Here is a 14,455-nt window from a genome sequence, read left to right as displayed (position 1 = left end):
TAGTCAGCTGTTGTCGCCATCTTAGGGAGGTCGCTCGCGCGTAAAGCCGAAGGGAGCAGATAGGGCGAGTGACGAGTCGCTCGACGCTAGGAGCAGGTTTGACGGCTGGATTGCTGGGAGGGGGGGTGAGTTTGGGGGGCGGGTGGGTTGCTGGAGGCAGGTGGGTTACTGTGGGGCGGGTAGCTGGGCCCCTGGGCCTTGTGCGCACCAGCCCCAGCCTCTTGGTCACAGAAGAGCAGGAAGGGAACTGGAAGCAGGCAGGTGGGGGCCTGGGGGCAGAGTGTGGGCGGGGCCATGCAAGGCTGTTTGGGGAGGCACAGCCTTCCCCTGCTTATGCTACCTGCCGCCCATGCTCCTCCCCCTGCTGCTCTGCAGCCGCGTTGCTCCTGCCCTCTGCCTTGGAGCCCCTGGCCAGCTGCTCCTGGGACCCTCCTGCTTACTATGCAGAGCAGGGGGAGGGGGGGGAAGTTGATGTCAGGGTGTCCCCCTCCCCCTGCCCATGTACCCCATCTCTGCAGAGCAGGGGAGGGAGGACAGGGCTCAGGAGCAGGATGGAGCTGCTGGTGGCTGCTGCTGTCTGAATGAGCCTACTGGTGAATGCTGCTGTGCTTAAAGAGACAGTGCACGGTCTCTCATAGACTCCGCCAGCAGCCAGCACACACACACACACTCTGTGTCTGTCTCTCTCACACAAACATATACACACACTCTCTCTGTTTCACACACATATATACAAACACTGTCCCTGTGTGTGTGTGTCTCTCTCTCTCACACACAGTCTCTGTCTCACACACACATACACACACAAACACACCCTCTGTCTCTGACACACACACACTCTATCTCTGACACACTCACCTCCCAATACATACCTGTGTTATTATTGTTCTTGTTACTTCTTGCAATGCACATATAGCCTCTAATTTTATTCTTTCAAAGTGCTGTTATTTTAGTTTATGCCTTTCATAATTTTATTTCTCACTTATGCTTAAATTTAATTCTTTGTGTAGTGAGTTCTAAAAAGCCTAACCTGTCCTGGCTGGAGTAATTATCCCTATGGTAACTTTTAAAAAATACAGTATACATTATATCTAGGTTTTTTGTTTCTACTGGTGGCACACATCCGCACATTACCTCGATATTGGTGCACATAACAAAATTCATTCTGCACATGGATGGAAATAATTAGAGGGACATTGCTGCTGTCCCCTAAAACAGTGGCTCTCAACCTTTCCAGACTACTGTACCCCTTTCAGGAGTCTGATTTGTCTTGCATACCCCAAATTTCCCCTCATTTAAAAACTACTTGCTTACAAAATCAGATATAATAATACAAAAGTATCTCAGCACACTATTACTGGAAAATTGCTGACTTTCTCATTTTTACCATATAATTATTATTATTTATAATTATAAAATAAACTGACTGGAATATAAATATTGTACTTACATTTCAGTGTATAGTATAGACAGCAGTATAAACAACTCATTGTCTGTATGAAATTTTAGTTTGTACTAGCTTCGCTAGTGCTTTTTATGTAGCCTGTTGTCAAACTAGGCAAATATCTAGATGAGTCGATGTACCCCATGGAAGACCTCTGAGTACCCCCAGGGGTATGCATACCTCTGATTGAGAACCACTTCCCTAAAAGGTACAGTGAAGAATACAGTAGGTTTACTCCGAAGCATCTACCACAATATACCTGCACATATATGCAAAATGTGTACAATGTGCCCTGAGGCTCAGGTCTTTTTCTATCCCCTGGGGCCTACAGATTCCAGGAGGCAGCAAGAGAAAGGAGGGATATATTATATGGGTGGTATTTTGCCCTGTGAGCTCTGTCTGATTTCCCAGCACAGCAAGAAAGAGGAGCAGAGCAAGAAAGAATAGGATTTGTTTCATACAATAGTTTCTCATTTTATCATTTCAGAGAAAAGGTGAGATGATTAAATACAATGGAAGTGGTGGAAGTTCCATCGCTTGAGAATAAACTTTGGGCTGTAGATCGCTTCTCAGCTCTCTGTGAGCTGAAGGGTGAAAACATTATTCTGTAGCATACAGAACAGACCTGCATCATCACAAATGGGGAAGTTGTATGGACATGGTGTTATTTAGCAGGTCTTTTCCATCATTAACTTCTCTGCCTACATTTTCACAAGTGATTAGTAACTTTGGGTCCCACTTGAGACACCTTGAAGGGGCTTGATTTTCAGAAAGTATTGAGAACCCATTCACTGAAAATCAGGCCTCTTAAAGATGTCTCAAGTTAGGCACCCAAAATCACTAGTAGTCACTTGTGAAAATTTAAGCCGATTTCAGACCCCAGAGCAGTGGTGGACAACCTGCGGCCGTGGGCTGCACACAGCCCTTCAGGGTAATCCGCTGGCGGGCTGCCAGACAGTTTGTTTACATTTGCATGACTACCTGCAGCTCCCAGTGGTCGCGGTTCGCCATTCCCAGCCAATGTTCGTTGCGGGCAGCCATGCAAATGTAAACAAACTGTCTGGCGGCCCACCAGCGGATTACCCTGACGGGCCACAGGTTGCCCACCACTGCCCCAGAGAATAGAGGTCAGAGTCCTGATTGTGTTACAGCCTTTAAAACACATCTGATTCATAGATGTTCAAATTTACCACAGTACTGTTGTCGAGTATAGAGAGAAAAACTAACCCTCCCTGTAGAAGATCCCCGAAGAAAAACACAAGGAAACACAGAGTCATAAAGAAATAGTATCAAACCAGCAGTTTATTTTCTAATAAACACCCACATCCTGGCTCCTGTCCAACCTCCTCTATAGCGGCATTGGGCTAATTAACACAAAATCTAGGAATCCCTGGTTACCGGGGAGTGAAGCAGAGGGCAGGCAGGATAACATACAGTTAACAAGCAACTTAATAGGTTTCAGAGACGTCGCTCTTTCTAGGTACAGAACCCAGGCTCCAGGCACCGGGGATGAGAACTTGTTACTCGAACTTGCCCCTCTGCTGCCCAAAGTAGTGCTTATAGGCAGCGATGTAGCCATGGCGTAGCGCTCACAGGGGTTGTAGTCCTCGCAGGCGTTCCTGGGGGGGTCTTATTGCGTTCTCTGATCCTGCATATGCAAGGAAGGGGAGGAGAGAGCAAGTTGTCATTTTAAACTTTGCTGTTTGTGGCCAGGTCCTCCTGCCCCACCTTCTCACACATGCCTCTACAGTTCTTTCAGCTCTCCTTGGCTCTGCCAATGCAATAACCCTGCACTGAGCCCTTTCCCAAGTGCCATTCACAGCAGATGGGGCCTGTAGAGGCTTATGTTGGCGGAGGAGTGGGTCTCACTTCCCCAGTAGCTCAAACCTGCTGCCATAAGCTCTTCAGATCTTTAATGTTGCCAGGGATAGGGAAGGGAGCTGGAACATCCCATGAAGGGACCATCTAGCCCTTTCATAGGGGGTCATGTGAACTCATCGCCTTCTTTAGAAGAGTACGTTCACAGGGCTAACCTAATTACAGTGAACTTTCTTTCTCTTATTCATTTGACATAGCCACATGGAAATCTCATAACAAGGGCACCTTCCTCCTGTCCGATACAGGGACAGATACACCCAGAGTCAGGGAGGCCATTCCCTTTCTGGTGCCAACACAAACTATTAGAGAAGAGTTTTGTTTTGGGAAAATGCTGTACGTACAACCTGGACCTGATTCTGATCTCTGTTCACTTCTGTGTTCCAGAGTAGCTACACTGAAATCAGTGGAGTTATTCTAGGTTGACAGCAGTGTAAGAGATCGGAGCTGCCTTTGAGTCTCTCTTACACAGAACTGTGCATTTCAGCTCTGGGTTCCTCTCTTCTTCTCTTTCAGGCCTCATCCCCAATCCCTGTTTCTGTCTATTTTAGGGATTTGTATGGCCCCCAGCACAGCACTGTAGTATCTGAGCACCTCCTAATCTGTAAAGTGTTTATCCTCTCCACACTCCTGAGAGGTAGGGCAGTTCTGTTATGGGGAACTGAAGCACACAGAGACTAACTGACTTGACCCAAAGGAAGTCTGTGGTAGAGCAGGGAACTAACTCGGGTCTCCCCAAGGCCTAGACTGGTATCTAACTATTGGACCATCCTTCCTCTCAGGATTTACACCAGTGATTTCCCCACCCTCCTCTAGCGCTTTCTTCAGACTGATTAGTTAATGCCCTATGGGCACTGAGAAGAGTTCTCATACTCAATAACACTCCAAGTTAATCTCCCTCTATCTTCAATCAGTTTTGGGTTCCCCAGTGGAACCCCCAGGCTGAGAGGGAAATTCTGTCTGCAAGCTAATAGCACTGGCCTTCCTCAATGGCAACAACTTAAACTTGCTTAGGAGAGATCTTCATCTCCCCAAGCCCCCTCTATCCATGTCCTAAGACCCTATGAAAACATACCTCTCCTGCACCATGAGGTTTCGTCTCGGCTGAGCTCTCACGAAGTCGTTGGCATTTCATCTGTTAATGAAGGGATCTGATGAGGTGAGAGAATATTTATTTTTAATCAATGTATAGTTGAAGTGAAGATCATCAGCTACTTACAACAAATCCTGCTCTGACAACGTCCCATTCTCACCTGTCCTCCCATTCACAATGGATTCCTGGACCCCATCAACCTTCTATTTTCATTAGCCTCTGGTACTCCAAAGTCCTGTAAACTACCAGCCTCTCATTGTCATGGGCACCCCATGTTCCTCTAGCCTGCCATTCTCATCAGCCTCCTATTCTTCATGACTTCATGTTCTCTACCAACCTGCTACTCTTATTCCATAAATTAATGATGGAAAGAGTCCACTGGATCACTCTGTTCATCCAGCCTCAGCTGCTTGTTTCTTAGAGTGCATTCTCCAGATCAATTTTAAATACCCAATCAATGGGTCTTCCCTCATTTCTCTAGGGAGATTATTCCCCACTCTAATAGATCACATAACTTGATCTTTTTCTTTAAAATTCAGCCTAAATTGTCTATTGTCTAGTATCATCTCTTTGAACCACACTAAACAGGTTCTTCTCATCTCCCTTTATGAGGTTTACATTTGTCAAATACTTATCCATGATTATCCTGTTTCCCTTGGCTGTCATTTGGCCAAGGTACCCAGATCTAGTTCTGTTAGGGAACTCACCCCCCCACTGCCTTCCCCTTGTCACTACAAGGAGCAGCTAAGATTGGCAGGCATGAGAGCATGGAGCTATTACTCATCTGGAAAAAGGAGTAAGCAGCATGTTGATTCAATTTGAAGAGGATGATAAATTTGGGGAAGGAGCAATAATAGAGAGCAACCTAAGCAAGTTTAGAATATAGATGGGTTGATGCCTCTATAGATACAGCCCAAAGTCATAGTGGTGCTCTCTTTTTTTTTTTTGCTGCCACTTCATATTACAGGATTATGCCCAGTTTTTGGATCACTATGAACCTAAGATCTCCTTTGTAATTTACTGCTTTCCACGCGTCCCCCTGCCACTGAAGATCTATAATTTGAATTATTTTTCCCCAAATGTACTAACTTGCATTTGTCCAAGTTAAATCCCTTACAAAAATAAAAAATAAAAATTCTACCCATCTATATTCTAAACTTGCTTAGGTTGCTCTCTGTTATTGCTCGTTCCCCAAATTTATCATCCTCTTCAAATTGAATCAACATGCTGCTTACTCCTTTTTCCAGATGAGTAATAGCTCCATGCTCTCATGCCTGCCAATCTTAGCTGCTCCTTGAAGTGACAAGGGGAAGGCAGTGAGGGGTGAGTTCCCTTACAGCATCTAATTAATGGTTTAATATCAGATGTGGCATTGATCTCTGCTGCACCTCTTAGGCAGCTCTTCCCAAACTCAGTACATTGCTATTTAGCAATAGCATTTTTTAAGACCCTTTTCAGGGAATATGTCAGTGGTCAAAGCTAATTCCAGTTAGTTTTCAGGTAAGATTTTGTAAGACATTATGTCATATGCTTTCCTGGATTCAACATGTATTTTATCTTTTTTGTTCCCCCTTCCACTCATCTGGAAATTCGGTCACCAAAGAAATCCAATTTAGAATCATAGAATCATAGAATATCAGGGTTGGAAGGGACCTCAGGAGGTCATCTAGTCCAACCCCCTGCTCAAAGCAGGACCAATCCCCAGACAGATTTTTGCCCCAGATCCCTAAATGGCCCCCTCAAGGATTGAACTCACAACCCTTGGTTTAGCAGGCCAATGCTCAAACCACTGAGATTTGTCTGGAGTGGTTTATTCTCCCCTTTCTAATTTCCACCAGTCCCCCACTCTCATGCCTGCCAGGCTCAGCTGAACTCCTAGCAGAGTGGTGAAGACAGTGGAGTACGGGAGTCCCTTAGTTCCCCTCTAATTTAAACAAAGTAGTAAAATTGTCTCTTACTGACAAACTCATGGGATTCCATACTCTCGTGGGACTCTGGAGAAAGAAGAGAAAAACATTCAGTGAGGCACTGTAGTTATGGAACACAGAATTTTTCACTCACCATTAATAAACCGAAGGGAAGAGAGACTGAGAAGTCTCATTCACTGATTAAAAGGAAAAGCAAGGAAAGGAATAAGGCAACCTAGTGGTCAGAACAGAGGACTGAACCACTGGGTTCTATCTATGGCTGTGCCACTGATTTACTATGTTATCCTTGGGAGCATCACTGACCCTCTGTTCCTTTATGTATCCCTCTATATAACAGGTATGACACCTATTTACTTCACAGTGGAGGCAGGCTGCTTAATTAATGAATTCATATTTGTAAAGCCTTTTGAGATCTTTAGATGGAAAATGCTATAGAAATACAAATCACCATCAAATATGCATATTTCAGTGCAAGGTCAGATCGGTCCATTAATAGGCAAGTGTATGCATTCTAGAGAAAATGGGAGAGACATTCAAAAGGAGAAAGGGAAGGTGGGTGGAAAAATCTCGCTCGCCATTAACAAAGGAAAGGCAAGCAGCTGAGGATGCAATAGAATGGCAAACCAGGGACAGTTCAGAGAGTCACCTTCTTATAGGAAATAGGGCCTGGGATCTATATAAGGAATTTCCCTTACCAGACCCTGCATCACTTTGATATGTAAACAGCACCTGGGATCTCCCCTCCAGTGCATCCACAAGTTGTGTTGACTAAGGAAGGACTAATTTAGGTTTCTTCCATCTCCTCTTTCTATGATCCACACAGATTGGGATTGTTGAGGATGTGGGGATAGTTTGCAGTGGTGACAGAATGGTCTGTGGTAAAGAGGAAGGGTCTGAAGTGCAGGCGGCTCTAGACTGGAGGCAAAAGTATCTAGGTGATTGAGCTCTGGAGTAGAGGCAGAGCGGTCTGACACAGTGGTAGAGGGAGTGGATGGGCAAGAGGACAGCAACAAATAAGGGGAGATAAACATCAAAGCAGAACATCTGAACAGACCAAGAGGTGTCTGTGACTGGCTGCCACTCCAAACAAGCTCCAATAAAAGAGGTCACCTACCATAGCAGAAAGCTGCCACCATCAAAACATCCAGGAGCGTGAGGAGGATGAGGGTCCGCATTGTGTGGGAGTCACTCTCTCTTGCACTCTCTCGCTCTCTGACTTACTCTCTTTCCACCGAGGGCAGCGGGAAATTCTGGACAGGCTGCAAAGTTAGCAGTGGAGTGTTTATTATGAAAGCAGCAGCTGGGAGGGGAGGAATCAGATGAAGGAGCCTGGGGAAGGTAGGGCCTGGCTGGCACTCATCTTCTATGGGACTGTTACAAAACACCCTCTATAAACCGGTCTAATCAGGCTTTGGTGGTGGGGTAGGCACAATCCCTTCCCTGCCCTTGCTGCAGGGGGAGGGTGCCAGAGTTCAAAAGGAGGTGAGCTGTTAACACTGCATGTCCAGAAATGTTGAACTATATGAGAGTAATTCCAGACACCAAGGAGGACCACACGCTTGCTTCCCTAATTCCTCCTCTGATCTCCCCTCCTTGCCGTCACCACCCTTGGTCCAGACACACAGAGCCCGCACTGTCTGTCAGCTCCATGGCTGGAAGGAATGGGACCAACCCCCTGCTTCCTGGAGAGATGGGGAAATTTGATCTCAAATGTTCCATCCTTGGTTTCCCCTCAGACTGGTCCCTAATGTACCCCAGTACTGCTCTGGTTGAACTCCATCTACCAGGGGAAAGATAGAAGTTCAATCCTGTTGTTTTCCCCCATACACACCCTACTGTGCCCTTCATGGTACTCAAACGCTGATGGGATCCCCGTCCTCTGCTGGGATTATTGTTAGTTCACATGTATATTGCAGTAGCCCCTAGAAACCTATCTCTACATTTATTCTCTGGGGTCCCACACAAACACTGATCCCTAAGTAGAATGGGGCCACCTCTTCTTTGGGTGAAGGATGGATCCTTCGCTCTGAGCTGCTGACTCTTGGAACATGATTTGGTGCTAACACTCTTACCTGCCATACAGGGGACCCAAGTTCAAACCAAATCTATTGCTCTGCAGGCTAGCAGGAGCCAGAAGTACTTCACAGTCTGCTCCAGTGGTTCAGCAAACATACTCTGACTTGCTATGTGGGAAACTCTAGTCCAGTTTCCAGCACCAGGCTAGCTGGCCCTGGGGGGGAATGTGCGCTGCCGTCTGTAGCCTCATGGCTGCCAACTCAAAGAGAAGAGAGATGGGATCAGTGGTTTCACTTAAACCACATGTGAAGCCAGGGCCAGAGCAGCGTGTGTGAGGACAGGGTGCACTGGGCAATGGCTGCAGCTGAGCTGGGCAGTGGTAAGAGGCCACTGCAACCAAATGGAGCTCACTGAGGAGCTCTGACGTAGCTCCCCTTGCACCAGGCCAGCCTGTGGGATTGCATGCAGTTTTCCAGGAGTCTGGAGCTGTCACACAGCCTGGGCAGTGGGCACAAATCCAGCTCAGTTCATTCTCTGAGGCCAGTGAGACAGTTGCTCAGTTGTCGCTGTTACTCCTTGCCATTGGGGTTACATGTGTACAGTCCTCTCCTGGAGGATTCACACACTGCATGTGCCTGCATGGAACAGGGACCCTATAATGCACCAGAATTTTGCCTGGAACCAAATGATTCCCTACTGGGCTGAGCCTTGGACCTGTGAAAGGACCAGATTACTCTGGGCTTTGCCAATCACCCTACCAATGCCAAGAAACAGTTAACTCCAAACTCACAGCTCTTGTCCAGATCCTCTGATCCTCAGCGGGAGAAAAAGACCTGAAATCAGTAGAGCCTGTAACCAGGGGCCCCCAGTGAGAATAAGGTGCTTTTCTTCCTCCTTTTGCCCAACACAGGAGAGGATGACCACACATCGCGCCTTCCCCCTTTCTACCACCAGCCCCATTCCAACTCACACCCATGCACCGATTCCTCATATACAGTGTTCAGCCTGGGATGATGAGGAGCCCCCAGTTACTCTGTGGTAAAGAGCAGAAATGGGGTCTGATATGCCCTGCTCCCGTTCCCCTCTGATCCCTTTTCCCCAGCTCCCTTTCCTTTCCCTGCACCCCAGCACCTCCTGGATTTGAGAGCAGTGGTCGCCCCTTTTTAAGGGAGCCTCTGGGCCTGGGTAAGGATTTGTTGCATTCCATGCGGTTCAGGGGTTTTTACAGAGTGTGGGCTTAAATCATGGCCAATCCAGCAGCCTGTGGGAAGGCTGAAGTGAAAGGGATAAGGAGTGAGCCTGGAGAGACAGTGACTGGCACACAGAGAGGGAGATGCTGGAAGGACATGCAGAGAGAGGTGATGGTGATGAGGTCGCACAGTGATAAATGCCATAACCAACCCCACCCCATGTACCTGTCCTGTCCTTCAGTGCTGAGTCCTCAGGGTCACTGCCCCAGCCTCTGCTTTCTTCCCGAGTCACTCAGCGCTCCCAGAATGCCTGTGGCATCACACACACCGCCACCACAGAAGTGAGGGTATGTCATAAACGGGCGTTAGCCCAAACACTTCGCTTTTATCCACAAACAGACCTTATTGGAAGTCAAATTAACCACCCTTCTGCGCTGTCCCAGGGTGAGCGCCTCCGTTGTTGCTGTGGGAACTGCATTCACTTGGCTCCTTACACACACATCCATCCCTCCCCGGGGGCTACACCCTCCTACCTCACCAGGTGAAGCCACAAATGCTCACACCCCATGGTGGAACACACCCAGCCCAACATCAGACTCCCAGCCCTTGCTATCTAACAGCATCCTCTGGTGTGCAGTAGTCACAGAACAGGAGCTAATATTAACTGCCTGCAAACTCTGTGGAAATTTCTGCAGTCCCTTGGTAAGGGGTAGCGCTGCAAAGGCAGCCCTGGGGCCCTTGTCATGGTGGATGAGATAATAATACATTCCATAGCATCTCTCTAACATTTTCCTGCTGCAAAGCACTGCACAGACATTAATAACTAACTAACTACAGGGAGGTCTCTGCATACTCACTCTGGACTTGCTTCCTCTTCAGTCTGCAGCTCTTGTCTAAGGGGGAGTTCTCCCAGCGTCCTGTAGCATTAACTGGAGAAGAGGGGGCCTTTTTATTTATTATCAGTGATCAGTGACTCCTCCTCTTCTCCCCCGCTGGATCCACCCTCTACCCCCAGGCTCCCACCTTCTCTGCCAAAAACACCTTCTGCCCTCACTCAGGAAACCAGAAACCTCAGGAAATTGAGCCAGGAGAGAGGGGGGAGCCAGAGCGGATGCCAGTGGCTAATGGGGTCGAGGCTGCGTCTAGAGCAAGCTATCTGGGTCCAAGCCATTAACCAGCAGTGTGGGCAGAGGCTCCCTAAATGGAGGTCTAGACTCTTTCCTTGATGACTGAATTTACCTCCTCCTCACTAACTCTTCCAATAATCATGCACTGAGTCAGAACCACTCTCGGCAGAGCTGGTCAGCAGGAACACCTGCAATACACTGTGGGATAAGGTCAGAGGCTGCCCCCTCCCTCATCCCTTCCCCTCACACCTCCCGCACTGTTGGTTGGAGTCCCTTCTTAGTGGCACAGTAAAGTAGGAGAGAAAAGCTCAGGTGATGTGAGCTCTCTGCCTTGGAGGGGCCTCCAACAATGATTTTCTTTTTCCTCCATTAACAAATAGATGCCTTAGATGAAGTGAGAAGTACCACACTGACAGAGTGAGCTCAGAGAAGTTGGAACGGGGTGGGAGCTTGTCAGGGTGGCAGCTTCTAAATGAGCTGTTAGTGGGATTAAAGTAAAGAAAATCTATTACAAGCATTAAGCAAACAACTAAAAACCTTAGCTTCCCATTTACAAAGAAAGATTAAACTTAGTCCAGTTTAGTCACAGAATAAAAACGGCAGGGTAACTATTGACTTAGAGGACCAGCAATAGATTTATATTTATATGGGGGCGCCCCAGTTTATTGTAGAACCTATGACTACTTGCTGGCTAGCCAAGTGGCATGACCCACTGCTCAGTGTGTGTTCCATGTCTCCCCTGCCCAGTACACAGAGGAGGTGAGACAGTTACAGCCTCTGTTACAAAGACTGGCTCATTAGCTCAAGATGTAGTGAGCGACTCGTGCTTTTAGCTTGAGAGGCCTCCGGTGTGTTGGCCAAGATAGCAGCTGTCGCACATGTTCCTGGTGCAAGCACCTTCATGGCCCTCACAGCCCAGGCACAGCATCTTGAGGCCAGAATTTCCGAGCTGGAGAATGAGGGGATGATGCAGTTATTCACAGAGCCAGCTTGAGGCTGGAGCAAGGACCCAGGATCTGGCCCACTTATTCTTCTAGGGCTGTTCCTTGCATAATAGAGGAGAATGATGTGCTCCCCTCCCCCCACCCCAGTGCACTGTGACTGGCCCCATTCCACAGGCCAGCGCAGAAGGACGGAGGGCATGGCCTCACCTGCTCCCTGGGGTAGGGATCGAGGGGCAGAGCCTCACCTTCTCCAATGCCATTTATCAGATAGCAATTTTCTGTGTTATTCTGAGGCTTTAGAACAGGGCACAGTTCATAGACTCCACTTTTTGTGCTAGTGGATGGTGGAGGACTTCCTCCTGTCCATAGACAAAAGAAGCACATCCATAGTCATCCTGCTGGGTGCCTCTTTGGGGCATAGATCTCGAAACACACCTGTTCCAACTCCAAGAGGCTGCGAAGGTGAAATGAAACATCTTGAGATGGCTCAACTTTTCCTCTTTGACCAAACCTAATGGATGGTTATGGGCAACTGTTCCTCCAGGTGCAGAGTCTCCTGCCATGTTCGGTCCACTCCCCATGTTAGTCAACATCAAAAGGAAACAAGAGGGACAGCTAGTGGGATGACCAAACTACCCGGACAGCTCCCAGCTCAGCATCTCCGCTACATGAAACATAAACAGCACCATCTCCCTTGAAGTCAAACTGAAATCAGCACCTGGGTGAAGACCAACTGGCTAAAGCTGAAACCAGGGTAAGACCAAGTGATGCTGGTAGGATGAGGAAAGTGCTCTGAGGAACTGCCTTCAGTTCATTAAGTTGTTCTGCAGCCATGGGATTCGTTTGGACTACTCCCTGCTGTTGGATGCCCAAATAGCATGTGGTTGGTACCAAACCCAGCAGTCCTCTTGTGTAGTAACACAGGTCATCAGGAACACATTACCCCATTGTTTCATTCCTGCACCATCTCTCCATTGAATACAGAGGCCAGTTTATGCTTTTTATCCTAATATTAAAAGCTCTCCATGAGATTGGCCCTAGCTACATGATAGATCAACTCTCTGTCTATGACCATGACTTCCCACAACAGCTTCGTTAAATTGAAACAGTAAAGCTGTTACCAATGGGGGGGGGGGGGGGGAGAGGGTCGTGAGCAGAGGAGACAGACCTTTCACAAGAGCTGGACCTAGGTTGGGGAGCTCACTCCATAAACTGATATGAATGCCCATGAGCCTCACCATATTCAGAACTAAGTGCAAACTTCATCTCTGTACTTGGCTTTCCCTCAATGAGCTCTTCACCACACACACCCAGGCAAACTGATCAAGCTATTTCTCCTTCAGCCTGGGAAGGAAGAGAAGATTGCTAATGTTATTTTTGTTTTACTAATTGGCTGGAGCTCACACACTATGGCATAGGCATCCCTATGAATAACTAGACTGAACTTGTACATCAAGCAACACATAAAAATTAGGTTAAAAAAACAAAATCAAGACTATTACTGTAAAAACACAGGATGCTGCTGAGCTGAGCTCCTGTGGGATGGCAAAACAGAATTCCTCCCTCCTCTGCACTTTCCCTCCCACCTCCTGCCCCTCAAGTTGCGCAATGTCATGATCTGACTCATTCTCTGGAGCCAGATGAGTTTAATCCAGCCCAGTTTCCTGTCCAGACTTGCAGAGAGATAAGAAAGTGACTGTGACCGCACTCTGTTCAAAGCCAGCATCTTTCACTCATCTGCTGGATAAAGAGAATCATATTGGTTGTTTTGGACCAAAGAACCTAGATAGGTTTTTAGATCCAAAATCTGCAGTTGTTTTGAGATGCAAAATTGGATTGAATCTATTATTATAAGAAACACCCTATTTTGTCCATCTGGAATGGAAATAACAGTGCCTATACATGCATTTTACCCTCAAGGTCTGAGGTGCAGGACCGACTCAGGTCTATGCTACCTCTGAAAAGCCCTCACCCTAGATTTCCTCTTTCATAAGGAAATGAAATTTGCTGTACCAGATCAGACCAAGTCTGTTTTTAGTCTGTTTGCAGCCGGTGCCTTCAGGGGAAGCTGTGGGCGAAGAGGGGAGGCATAATATACCCAGCCTATTGTGCAATGCTCTGGGGGAGTAGGAAAAAAAATCCCTATGCCCTGAAGCATGAGATTGGATTACTCTTATCTTCATATGCATAACTATACATGGTATTAATGCCCATAACATTAAGTTCCAGCAAAAGTATTTGACCTGATGACCTCCGATGATAGTGAATTCCACAGGCTAACTACATGCTCTTTGAAGAAGTATTTTCATTATTATTATTATTATTTGTAGTAAATTTACCAGCTGTTAATTTTTATCAAGAGATTCCTTGTTCTCGTAAAATGGGAGAGGATGAAAAAAGATGAGGGTCTGATCAGTTTTCCCTATACTGCTATGAACTATTTCTCCCTCCTGCCTTGGGACTGGGGCCCAGCACTAAATATGCCACAGTCCTGATTTTGTTTGAATAGGAAACAGAAAGGCTGCCAATGGTTTAATTTTACTTCAAGCCCCTGGTGTATAATAATCCTCATCCCAAAACTAGCTCACACAGTTCTGCAGGGTTTGTAGTTGCTCATGTAGTGGGAAAATTCTTTAATCTTGGAGACCAAGCTCTGTCCAGCTCTAGCTTGGAGTCCATTGGTAGGACATGGAGAGAAAACCCATGAGAGAATAAGCATGGAGAGTGGAGGAATGGGTGCTGCTCTATGTGCAGAGATTGGTGACACTCTCGGGACTCTCTGGTCTTGGGGTACATGGATGACTGTCTGGTAGGGTTACCATACGTCCGGATTTTCCT

At 47.1% G+C, this 14,455-nt stretch overlaps 1 long non-coding RNA gene and 1 pseudogene across 2 annotated transcripts in view; one reads left to right on the top strand and one right to left on the bottom strand.

The window, feature by feature from the left end:
* The first annotated feature begins 32 nt into the window (after positions 1–32).
* The window catches only part of LOC135884569 (uncharacterized), a 30,228-nt gene continuing 15,805 nt past the window's right edge, over positions 33–14,455 (top strand). For both annotated transcript variants that reach the window (XR_010561715.1, XR_010561713.1), the window contains exons 1-2: positions 33–96; positions 12,162–12,371. This is a non-coding gene — a long non-coding RNA (uncharacterized LOC135884569). The remainder of the gene's footprint in view (positions 97–12,161; positions 12,372–14,455) is intronic.
* Positions 2,730–13,140, bottom strand: LOC135884568 (matrix Gla protein-like; annotated as a pseudogene).

Source organism: Emys orbicularis, chromosome 10, assembly GCF_028017835.1.
Source record: "Emys orbicularis isolate rEmyOrb1 chromosome 10, rEmyOrb1.hap1, whole genome shotgun sequence".
NCBI lineage: Eukaryota > Metazoa > Chordata > Testudines > Emydidae > Emys > Emys orbicularis.
The sequence above is the reverse complement of the archived record's forward strand: the minus strand, read 5'-3'. Positions and strand labels throughout refer to the sequence as shown.